The sequence below is a fragment of the Coregonus lavaretus genome, assembly GCF_964263955.1.
Source record: "Coregonus lavaretus genome assembly, chromosome: 28".
In the NCBI taxonomy this organism is placed as follows: Eukaryota; Metazoa; Chordata; class Actinopteri; order Salmoniformes; family Salmonidae; genus Coregonus; species Coregonus lavaretus.
The window spans coordinates 27,605,864-27,617,061 of NC_140015.1; the positions used below are offsets into that span (position 1 = coordinate 27,605,864).

General features: G+C 37.8%; 1 gene segment (V, D, J or C); it reads left to right on the forward strand.

Annotated features, from left to right (window-relative positions):
• Positions 1–977: 977 nt before the first annotated feature.
• On the forward strand, positions 978–9,086 carry LOC311103327 (Ig mu chain C region membrane-bound form-like). The segment is given in 6 exons: positions 978–1,154; positions 2,400–2,696; positions 4,925–5,251; positions 5,597–5,902; positions 8,128–8,264; positions 8,882–9,086.
• Positions 9,087–11,198: the final 2,112 nt, after the last annotated feature.

Below are 11,198 nucleotides of genomic sequence, written 5' to 3' on the forward strand. Positions count from 1 at the left end.
TAATGAACTGTTCAGCAGTCTTATGGCTTTGTGGTAGAAGCTGTTCAGCAGCCTTTTGGTCCCAGACTTGGCGCTCCGGTAAACTTCCCATGCAGTAGCAGAAAGAACAGACTGTGTGGGCACGTGAGTGGATGTGTGAGCGAGTGCATGTCCGCTAAGGTGCGAAAGGTCAGTGCAAAGAAACTGTTGGTGTGCAGGTGGTCGGTCCTGGTTCAGATGTTCAGCAGTCTGATAGCTTGTGGGTAAAAGTTGTCTCTGAGCCAGGTGGTCTGAGACTCGATGCTCCGATACCGTCTACCAGACAGTAAAGGCGTGAACAGTCCATGGCTGGGATGTGTTGGGTCCTTGATGATGTTGCGTGCCTTCCTCAGGCACCGCTTGAAGTTAATGTCCTTTACGGGTGGGAGCACGGCCCCAGTGATGGACTGGGCCGTCTTCAGGTCCTTGAACAGCATTCTCACATAGGTGTTCCTCTTGTCCAGGTTTGAAAGAGCCGTATGGATTACAATGGAGATGGCATCTTGAGTGGATCTGTTGGAGTGGTAAGCAAATAGGAGTGGGTCCAGTGTGTCTTGCATCCTGGCCTTGATGTGGGCCATGACCAGCCTCGCAAAGCACTGGTCGGCCAAAGATGGTTTTCGTCTAACTGTCTGCGTTGACCGCCAACCAAGATTCTTCATGTCAAATCGGGAAATACGGCCACCATTCACGACCAACTATCAGCAACAGCGTGAAACACGGACAGAGATTTTGAGCACTGATTGTAGGTCCTGTGTGTCACACCTATCTGGAATGAAATAGCCCTATCAGGATAAATAACTCAACTATCAGGATGATGCTCAAGATGCTTCCCATTCATCAACATTCAAAACAGAAATAAAGATAAAGAACTCAGGGGCTCACTATCAAAAAGAAGGACAGGAAGAAAACTCACACTCTTTCAGCCAAAGTTAACTTCATGCAACACTTCCGTTTTGATGGGAAGTGTGTCTCCCCAGGGAAGGAGCCAACCATCAAGATGCCACAAAATAAAGTTAATGAAGCATTAAGTTTGAAATGAGTTGGGTTTTTAGTTTAGGGGCAGATATACAATCATCACTGTGATGACTATTTTGACTACTGGGGGAAAGGGACCCAAGTCACGGTAACTTCTGGTAAGTAGCCTTAACATTCAGACCTAAAAAAGTGATTTTATAGTTGATGTATAACTAGTGACTATTCAGGTTATTTTATTACTTTGAATGCTTTTGTACTAAGTATTGGTCAGACCATTCACTGTGACAACTACTTTGACTACTGGGGGAAAGGGACCATGGTGACCGTGTCCACAGGTAAAAAATATATATATATTCTGTTTATTTTGACTTTGATTCAAAAGTCTGGTCTTAACTTGCGTTAGTTTTTGTGCGTTGCACGTATTGAAAGATTGCACTGTGACTATGGTTTTGACTACTGGGGAAAAGGCACAATGGTTACCGTTTCATCAGGTAAGAAAATGATTATGATTTCATCAAATGTGTAAGTGAGTTTTCAAATAGTCAAATAGATCTAGGTTTTTTAAACTTGATTCTAGGCTAAATTTGCTCAATTGAATTGTGGATCAATAACAGTAATGGTACACTATAACAAAGAAATATATTTATCATATGGACAAAAACAACTAAAAATAATTCATGTGATTTTAAAACAAAGCTTTAAAAGTGCAATATAGACTATATAAAAAATAGAAATACGTTGGCGTTCATTTTGCGCTTTTTGGTTGGGAATAAGAGGGTATAGAGCCTGGGGAAAATGCTTTTTTATACCACTCGTTAAGTTCATTGAACACTGTGCTACGGTGCTTTCGACTACTGGGGTCAGGGTACAATGGTAACCGTTTCATCAGGTAAGAATCACATTTTTTTCGACGGCAAGGCATTGTTTAGATTGGATAGTGATCTCTTAAATATAAGGATACATATTTAATAAATCAAAAAAGTATATACGGTCCTACCTACCTGCCTTATATCAGTTCTGTACAGGCATTTCTGATAACACATTTGATACAGTTTGGGGATGAATAATATCCTATCCTAACACATTCATAGTCTCTTAATAAATCACATATTTGGCCTACTAAGGAATGCTAAAGAAAGTTAAGACAAAATAAAATATTATGATTGTACAATGGAATAGGTCCTTAGAACTGTTATTTATTTTGTTTTGTTATGTATTATTTGTATTTATTATTTTCATAATGTAGCCTATATTCTTGAAGGCTACAAGAGTTGCCATAGACTAGTAGTCTACCATGCAGAAATTGTATTGATTAGGCCTAAATGTCATCCCCAATATTGAGAGGGGAAACAAAAGTTTGATGGACTTTATGGACTATTTGTAACACGTAATTTCTCTTACAGCCTCCCCAACTGCCCCGACCCTGTTCCCTCTGATGCAATGTGGCTCCGGGGCCGGAGATATGACTCTAGGTTGCATTGCCACTGGCTTTACGCCTGCCTCCCTCACCTTCAAATGGAAGGACACCGACGAGAGTGCCTTGACTGACTTTGTCCAGTACCCCGTGGTCCAGACCAATGAAAAGAACATGGGAGTCAGTCAGCTCCTCGTAAAGAGATCAGACTGGGATCAGATGAAGACTTTCAAATGTGCCGTGGAACATTCAGCTGGTTCAAAGGAAGTGATATTACAGAAACCAGGTAAGTCTTATTTATATATTGACTGATAATTTATTTAATAATAATAACTATAATAACAATAATAAAAATACAGTATTAGGTTGGTATTAGGATAGTAAAAACATATGATCGATTCGCAGATTATTAGATTTGATAACAAACCCAATTTGTAAATATTATTTGTTTACATTGTTTAAATATCAATGACGATGAGCTTATGAAGTATGGATGAATTGCAAATGGTTTTGTTATATAATTCCATTGCTGCTATTCGAAATTACAATGGACTTCTACTGTACAATAGGCTGCTTGTATAAAGCATATTGTGCGTTCACATGTGTAATAAAGCGTGTATAAAGCTTTATGCATGAAGGTTCAAAAGTATTTTTCATTTCGACCAAGAAAAATAATATAAAGCTATTCACCTATATTATCATTTTTGTTCATGTTTTTTCGGTCAATCATACTTAGGACTACTTCACTTGTCATGTTTGTTTCTTGGACCAATGAATCCATCTTTAGTCTACTTCAGAAAACTCTGTACCTTAGTAGGCCTAGCCATAGAGTAAAACACCTTGTCTGATGAGATACCTGATGCACGTTTAAAGTAACAAATGTGTTATAGGATGAATAGAAGTGGCTAACAACAAATGCATGATTAGGCCTACATCTTAAGATAGTTGATGACCACTTGAAGAGCTTTGCAGAGCTGATAATTGCTCGCTGGAACATTTGTGTCACTGTCACCAGCTATAAAACAAGCCATTTAGGCCAATTAAACAAACACAAGCCAGGTATGAGCCTGATTGTGCTGTAGGTGATAAGACTAGGATGAGGGTTGGAACGGCGGTAACTTGTCGTTGAGTAATTAAGCCATGTCTCCCCAGCACAAAGTTTTGAGCCCTGTTTTCTTTCCTTCGCCTGCATAATCCTTTGATGTCCACAGTCTTAACTGCTTGATCATTTCAATAATTGAACCATATTTGTATTGTGGCAGTGTATTTTCCCTTACTTGCCCTGGGACTACAGGTGCAGATTCGCTTGTGGCTAACCCCGCTACATTTGCATGGATGTTGCATTATTGTAATATTGATGTTGATTAATGTGCACTGTCCCCTATAAATAAATAAATAAATATAGGCATACACATTGATTGGTCGACAGATTTAAGACATAATACATTCATAAGCAATTGACACAATTCAAGTCAATTTATGGACAGAGCTTTGACCTTTCCATCTCCACAACTTCAACACTCCAGAAATACACACACAGTAGAGCAAGCACAGTAGAACAGCAAAACAGGTTATGAAAGTGCATAGTTTAAAAGTTGGCAGGAGTATTGTGCATGAAAATTGCGGGACGTGATTCCCACAGGGGCCCTGCAATAACACCAATTGATTGTACACATAGAAGCCATATTAACACTTTTCAATTCTGGCATACTTGTTCCTCTCTCAGCATCTGTATATGTCTGTTAACATGTATATGAAGAGTTTATTTCTTAAACACTATATCCACAAATTTTTCCACTTTTGTGTTTTTTCACCAGAAATTATTTCTTATGGCTACCTTCACATGTAAAATATGACTGTTTTCAGTTTTCTTTTCTTTAGCAATTTTAGGTATGTAGTAAAACTAGTTTTTTGCAAAACGCTATATATCCATTGTTTAGCAGGAATGGAATGTTCGTATACTGTTAATATGACGGATCTGTGGTTGTCTCACCTAGCTATCTTAAGATGAATGCACCAACTATAAATCGCTCTGGATAAGATAATCTGCTAAATGACTCAAATGTCAAATGTAAATGTTTTACATGCAGATCTCATATTACTGTATTGATTAATTTATTTTTATTTTTTATATTGATGTCACAAATGTATCATTTGTACAGTTCTTTATTAAAAATGTAATTATTTGTTACATTTCACTGTGTAAAACTTAGCAGTACTACTTATTTATCTGAGAGTGAGGCTAATATATAGCGTTTTGCAAAACAACATGATTATATGTCTCTGAAATGAACCCATCAAATGATAGATCTCAAACAAACACGTCTGTAATTGAACAGCCCCATGCCATGATTAGATGGTGAAAAAACACACCAATCTCATTCATATTTCTTTAAACAATAAAATCTAATTTACCAACAGTACAGAAAATGGATATGTAGCATTTTGGAAAGAAACTCTTCATATGTTTTGTTCATCAGCTTCTGCATTCATATGTGTATGTTTGTTTTTCAGTTGAGCCTCAGCCCGTCTCCCCGTCTTTTTATGTAATGACCCCCTCAAAAGAGGAGATGCAAGACAATCAAACAGCTTCCTTTGCCTGCTTAGCAAGGGACTTTTCACCCAAAGATCATAAGATTACATGGCTGAAGAACAATAAGCCAATAGCCAAGGGGGTGAAAAACGTCTGTCAGGATGAAAAGAAGGGAGAACAGAACACCTTGTACAGCGCAACCAGCTTCTTGAGCGTCGATGAAAATGAGTGGACAGATGGGTCAGAGTATACCTGCCGCTTTGTGCACAAATCTGGAAACCAGACCAAGACTGTGAAGTACTCCTCTGGTGAGTAAAATCCATCAAAATGTCCCCTCTTGGTAGCTATGATACACACTAAAACAGTGCTCAGAGAAGGTTCTGTTCAACATGCATTATTTATTTCATTAACTTCAAACACTCTTTTGGTATCAGGTATTGTCCAGGGACAGCACTGTATCAGCTGGTCTCTGTTTTATATAGTTTGGCATATATAACTGCTAGTTTACATTTTGCTAAATTACTGACCATAAGAAATACCCCATGAATAGAAACAATAATCAAAACAGAATGTATTTATTTTAGTGTTGATAGGGGGATGATGCATTGAATTACAAATGTTTTAAACCTCTTCCCTGTGTCCTCTTACAATAGGTACAGTATGTGACCCTCATGTTGAATTCCAGTTCATTGAGCCAACTCCAGAGAACCTCTTCTTAGATGAAAAGGTTCCCCTTGAGTGCAAGGTCACTTCAAAGCAAGCAGGCTTCCAGACCATCAAATGGATGACCGAGGATAAGAAAATCCTCCATGAAGATCATGACCAACGTGAGGGACGTTCAATCACTGCCAAGATTCTAATCAGTTATGAGGAGTGGCGTAATGGGACAACATTCATCTGTAGTGTGGAGCACAAAGATCTTCCATCTCCAGAAGAGGAATCATACCGAAGGCAGAATGGTGAGGCACCCCATTTTAAATTCAAATTCAATTACTGTATAATAAGATACGTTCTTTTTTTTTCTTCTTTTTTTTGTATTGACAGACTTGTGTAATGTTTGTGTTTTAAAACTAGTCATTTTTCTAGGTGATGGTGTAGTTTCTGAATCACATAGTGGTTGTGATTAGCCTTTGGTATTAAGTACAATATAACCCAAAGATCTTCCATTTGGTTAAATAGATAACGTATGGCAGCACATGTTTTTACATCATAGACCCCTTTGACCTATTTTCTCCCCTTAACACTCATCATGCGATGATATTGCACACATTTGAAAAGTTGCACAATTGCAGATGGCTCATTGCCACTCCTAAAATACTGTATGTCTCTTAACTATAGGATAACCCAATCAGCACAACGTGTCACTCCAAGACTTTTGAACAGATATCTTACTAAGCTTTGACAGAAGGCATAACTGTTCTCTTGTGCTTCTAGGTGAAAATGAAAAGCGTCCATCTGTGTTTCTTCTGGCTCCTACAGAAGAAACTAGCAGTGGTATGGTGACCCTGACTTGCTACGTCAAGGACTTCTACCCCAAAGTGGTTTTAGTTGCTTGGCTTGTTAACGATGAACTTGTCACAATGGATTCAACAAAGTACCAATACAACACCACTAGTGCTATTGAGACAGGAAGGACATATTACTCAGTATATGGTCAGCTCACCATGGGCATGGATGATTGGATGGTGGATGGTGAGGTGTATAGCTGCGTAGTGTACCATGAAACCATTCCGAAGTCCACAAAAATGCTTGTCAGAACCCATGACAGAACCTCAAACAAACCCAACCTAGTCAACCTCAGCTTGAATGTCCCTCCGTGCAAGCCCCAGTAGAGGATGTGTTGTCTTGTGTTGTGTTGCTATGTGTTGCCCCTATATGGTTGTTTGTGTTTGTGTTTGTCACATGACATGATGTGTGTCTTTTAAGTGCAGAATCAAAATCAAATAAAAAGATTGAATCAATAAACCTGTTGATGTATGTCCTGTGCAGTTCCTACTCATGTCTGTCCCGTCCCCCCACTTTTGTGCAAAGCAGATGGTTAGTTAGAGCTTCAGTATCTCTCTTTGGGGGAAATGTCAACTCTCACACTAGTAGAACTAACGGTAAAGAGACAATACAAGTCAGGCATAGTCTTAATGCATTACATTTACAATGAGGTCATGATTATCATGCAATATAAGTCTATCTGGAATACAGTAATGGTGGACACTGAATAATGTAATAGTATAAAGCTTATTTTGCACACCTAGCTGTAGTCTAGCACGCAATAGATAAGTGATATCCACTCACATTCTTAAAATGTTACCCTGGTGACAGGAATGACCTATGGAATTGTAGCGTTAGCATTAGCAACACAGTTGACTGCTGTTTCAGAGATTCTCCTCGTGTCTATGGTGTAATCAGATGTAGTGCATTGAACTTGTTCAGGTGTTTCTGTCTCCTTGTTGTTTGGCTTTGTGTGCTTCTGTTCCCTCTACTGTGTCTCACCTGTAGAATGCTATATGTCTGTTCTATTGATTCAAAGTCTACCACCATGGGTTTGGAGACGGATGAGATATGATTAGGGTTCGTTCACAAGAAGCAAGCCAAGCCAAGAAGAAGTTGGAAGTTCCCATTGATCGGCAAGTGTGTTGTTTGGCCAAAGCAAGTTAGGGTCACCTTCACTGCTGGTTTGATATCCTCACGTTTTAGATTTTCAATGTGTTGCATGCTTTCAGTTATAACTTAGTCATTGGAGGTGAGGCATGCACAAAGCCAATAAATATACAATGCATGCTTTATATTGTTTTCTCACATCCTACCAAATATCACAGTATTATCTGAAACACAACTATGATTGATACCGGAGACAGCTGTACTATGCAAGGTTTCCCATAAAACAGTTAAAAGTATGCCAATTCCAAAATCACCCCCTAGCCCCAACCCTATGACACTTCTTGAAAGCCCCTTAGCTCTCACTTGTACATGAAGGCTACATGCAATACGGTAAAAACTCCCCCTAGGTAACAATATGGCTGGAGCTATGGAGAAACTATTATTAGAACTAAGATATATAACACATTTTTTAGGAGCCATCAAGAAGTGTCCAGAAGTTGGGGTTTAGGATTGGGTTTGGGACTGGGCACCAGAGTAAAGAGTGACCGTCTTGACTGCCTACTGACACTGTTCTCATATCCACATGCAGAGTGTATCGTGTTGACTGACTGTCCATGCAGCAACACCATGGAAACTGACAGGGACAGCATGGGGAAAACAGCCTTCACCTTTATCATACTCTTCCTCATCACTCTGTTGTATGGCGTTGGAGCAACTGCCATCAAGGTAATACCTTGTTGGGAATGTGGGGTTTTGACTAAATGGGATAAGCTTTTGTCAGATTTGACTTTTTGTAGCAGGTTAGGGGAACTTATGCAGCAGGTTAGGAGAATTAACATAGCAGGTTAGGAGAATTAGGTTAAGGAAAGGAAAGAGATTAGGGTTAGCTAAAATGCAAAAAAAACTTTTGAAGTTAATCTGACAGAAGCAGTATCCCTCCTAGCCATGACCGGAGTGTGGGAAGGGTAGTGTGAAAGGAAGACATTTTGTTTTTGAAAGTTCCATAGTCTGTGTGGTTGCATTATTATGTTTATGTATGGCTCCACATTCAAACATACAATCCATTTATAAGTGGTAGAACTTTCATTAACAATGTCAACAGATTCTAGCAAGATAAGAATGTATACATTCTTTACTTGATGCAATTCTCTGCAAGAGGCATAATAGTTAGAGGGAATACAGTAATAAGCTAAATATACTATATATAACTTACATTATAACTATATTATTTTATAGGCCATATTTCTTAAGTGTCAGGTAAGAAAAATGTATAATTGCATCTAAATAGATGTCACAATTATTGGAAGTAATTTCAGTGAACAAATATTTGCTTCTTATTTCAGGTGAAATGAAGAAACTGTGTTTGAAGTATTTGGAAAACATATAACTTTCATACTTACATTTATTTTATCCATACATATATTGTAACCGTTTTCCTGCTTGTCTTTGTTGTTGCTTTTGTTTGAATAGTTCAACTGTAGAGGTTAGATTTGTAAATATTTCATTGTGCCTTTTTACCCTATTAAGATAATAAAAGTTTAACTGAAGTAAACTACAGTGTATTGTTCTTCCTTTACCATTGCTCCATCCATTACCTTCTACCCCCAAGCCATAACACTGCTAAAGAGTGAATCAAATGGCTACCCAGACGGTTTGTATTGACCCTCTTTTTAAGCTGCTGCTACTCACTGTTTATTATCTATGCATAGTCAGTCACTTTACCCCTACCTACATGTACATATTACCTCAATTTTTACATGATTTATTGTCTTACTATGAAAACAATTCTGCATTGTTGGTTAAGGGCTTGTAAGTAAGCATTTCACGGTAAGGTCTACACCTGTAGTAGATACAAATTTGATTTGATTTGAGAAATACAATGCAGCTAAAAGGTTGTCTTATAATGTTTTATAAATATTGAAGAAACACATTTCTTATTTACGGTTTAATTAGTATACTTGTTGTTTAAAAGTTATTTTAGAACTGTGTGGCTGTTGTGATGTGTGGCTGAATCTACAGTAACTAATCTCCTATATTATCATTTTTGTTCATGTTTTTTCGGTCAATCATACTTAGGACTACTTCACTTGTCATGTTTGTTTCTTGGACCAATGAATCCATCTTTAGTCTACTTCAGAAAACTCTGTACCTTAGTAGGCCTAGCCATAGAGTAAAACACCTTGTCTGATGAGATACCTGATGCACGTTTAAAGTAACAAATGTGTTATAGGATGAATAGAAGTGGCTAACAACAAATGCATGATTAGGCCTACATCTTAAGATAGTTGATGACCACTTGAAGAGCTTTGCAGAGCTGATAATTGCTCGCTGGAACATTTGTGTCACTGTCACCAGCTATAAAACAAGCCATTTAGGCCAATTAAACAAACACAAGCCAGGTATGAGCCTGATTGTGCTGTAGGTGATAAGACTAGGATGAGGGTTGGAACGGCGGTAACTTGTCGTTGAGTAATTAAGCCATGTCTCCCCAGCACAAAGTTTTGAGCCCTGTTTTCTTTCCTTCGCCTGCATAATCCTTTGATGTCCACAGTCTTAACTGCTTGATCATTTCAATAATTGAACCATATTTGTATTGTGGCAGTGTATTTTCCCTTACTTGCCCTGGGACTACAGGTGCAGATTCGCTTGTGGCTAACCGCGCTACATTTGCATGGATGTTGCATTATTGTAATATATATGTTGATTAATGTGCACTGTCCCCTATAAATAAATAAATAAATAAATATAGGCATACACATTGATTGGTCGACAGATTTAAGACATAATACATTCATAAGCAATTGACACAATTCAAGTCAATTTATGGACAGAGCTTTGACCTTTCCATCTCCACAACTTCAACACTCCAGAAATACACACACAGTAGAGCAAGCACAGTAGAACAGCAAAACAGGTTATGAAAGTGCATAGTTTAAAAGTTGGCAGGAGTATTGTGCATGAAAATTGCGGGACATGATTCCCACAGGGGCCCTGCAATAACACCAATTGATTGTACACATAGAAGCCATATTAACACTTTTCAATTCTGGCATACTTGTTCCTCTCTCAGCATCTGTATATGTCTGTTAACATGTATATGAAGAGTTTATTTCTTAAACACTATATCCACAAATTTTTCCACTTTTGTGTTTTTTCACCAGAAATGATTTCTTATGGCTACCTTCACATGTAAAATATGACTGTTTTCAGTTTTCTTTTCTTTAGCAATTTTAGGTATGTAGTAAAACTAGTTTTTTGCAAAACGCTATATATCCATTGTTTAGCAGGAATGGAATGTTCGTATACTGTTAATATGACGGATATGTGGTTGTCTCACCTAGCTATCTTAAGATGAATGCACCAACTATAAATCGCTCTGGATAAGATAATCTGCTAAATGACTCAAATGTCAAATGTAAATGTTTCACATGCAGATCTCATATTACTGTATTGATTAATTTATTTTTATTTTTTATATTGATGTCACAAATGCATCATTTGTACAGTTCTTTATTAAAAATGTAATTATTTGTTACATTTCACTGTGTAAAACTTAGCAGTACTACTTATTTATCTGAGAGTGAGGCTAATATATAGCGTTTTGCAAAACAACATGATTATATGTCTCTGAAATGAACCCATCAAACGATAGATCTCAAA